The sequence below is a fragment of the Ailuropoda melanoleuca genome, chromosome 19 (genome assembly GCF_002007445.2).
Source record: "Ailuropoda melanoleuca isolate Jingjing chromosome 19, ASM200744v2, whole genome shotgun sequence".
Lineage (NCBI taxonomy): Eukaryota > Metazoa > Chordata > Mammalia > Carnivora > Ursidae > Ailuropoda > Ailuropoda melanoleuca.
The window spans coordinates 6,100,592-6,102,586 of record NC_048236.1 but is presented as its reverse complement, the minus strand read 5'-3'; positions in this window follow the sequence as shown (position 1 = coordinate 6,102,586).

Below are 1,995 nucleotides of genomic sequence, written 5' to 3'. Positions count from 1 at the left end.
GCTGTGCTCCAGCGACCAGAAGTCTGGAAAGGAAATCAGTAGAGATGGCAACAGACCCGAATACGCTAGCTTGAACCAGCTCGTAACCATGCCCTCCACCTTTTAAAATGAAAACGCGAGTTTCCGGGGTCATGCTTGATTCCTTAATTAATAACTGGTGAGTATTTTAACACTTTTCTTCCATGACCCAAATACGTCCATATCCAACTATTCGGTGTGCAGATAGGGTATCCAAGCCTACATTCCGTCATTTCTTTATCATGCTCTCTTGTGTCACTTCACCACCCCCCGCTTGGGTGAATAAGACATTGAAGGCCAAACTCCATTTTACTGTTACTTAGCAAGTTTTATGAAGGGCTGAGCTATGAGAAGATATTTATAAGGAGTTTACATTATACCTATATGGCTATATAGATCTCTATATCTATACATCCATGTCTATATGTAAAGGGGGAGAGAGGGANCGTTATTTCCCACCACCACCCCTTCAAATCCATTCCCTAAATTCGCTCAGCCCTGCTCCAGGATGAAATCTTGAGCAATGAGGAACTCCCAAAGCACACAGGCCTTTGTAGTGTTTCTATTGAATTTGGATTTTAAAAGCCTTACAGAAGTCTTTGATGGGCCCTATTAAAAAAAGAAAATAAAAATGTCACACCCTATCCCCAATACTGAAAGTTGACTGGTGTGTTATTCCTGAGATAAAGCTCACTGCTGATGTCACACTTCCCCTGGAATGATTGTTATTGCTTGTTTTGCAAGGGGGAGATATCCTAATCATGGATGTTTCTGCCGCTTTTGAACTTGTTATTTCAAATTGAACCAATAGATGTCACTGTTCAGCCCTCTAGGAAGCCATTTGGGACCAAACCTACCAGCCTCCAGGTGGAACTAGAGTCCTATGCCCCATAAGACAGACTGAGGGGCCAATGTGTAAGGAAGCCATTCAACCTCTCCAAAAGACGCAGATTTAACCTCTTCCTAACTTCCAACTTACAGTCGAAATAGGACTTCTCAACCCACCCAGGACTCTCCTGGTGCCCAGTGGCTGAGGTTACTGTCACCTTCCACACAGTTTCAGGACAGTCACCTGGTTAATGTTCATTCAAAATCCTTCTTCCTGGGAGCTATAAGAAATGGAGCTGACGGAAGGAAGACTCTCTGGCTGCCAGCCTCCCTTCTCCTCCCCACGCCCCCATCCCTGCCATCTCAAGTCTTGCCCCAAGTCCAAATTTAACTTTAGAATTCCTAATTCCCTTTTGATTGTGCCTCTTTCTGGTTTATTCTCTCCTCACCACAGATTCCCCATTCCCACGGCCTAACTAGTCCTGTCCACCACGGTAGATTCAAAATCATAAGATGAGGGTTTGAGTCCTGCTGTGACACCCACCCTCTGATCTGGAGCAGATTATTTCAACTCTCTGGACCCTGTCATTTCATCTATAAAGTGAGTTATATCATTCTTACCCACCACTCATGCTTCTTGTAGAAACAATATGACATCGGATGTGAAAGCACATTGCAAATGGGGAGCACTGTTTGCTTATTACATGCTGGGACACTTACTTTTCCCAAATTTGCCCATCCATGAGTATACAACTATTGAATGATAAATTTCCTCTGGGGTCCTATGCCAAATAAAAATATGCTTGGGTAACAATTAAAGTAATTATTGAACATCTACTATTAACCCAGGGTGAGGTAGGATAAAAGATATGTATCATAGACTTACCTAGACTTAAGGAGTATAATTATCATTTTTGGACAGAGAAAAACAACACAATTAATGATCAGAAAATAATAATACAAGAATATAAAACAATAGAATGCCGACGTATTTGGTTTTAGACAATAATTTTTTAAAGCAAGGAAATAATTATGTGATCAGAGAAATTAGCTAGGTGGGGAGTTTTAATGGCAGTGAGAACCGCGGAGGGTGTTTTCAGCGGGGGAATGACATAGGCAAGGATCTAGAGGCAATACTGAGCATAAAGC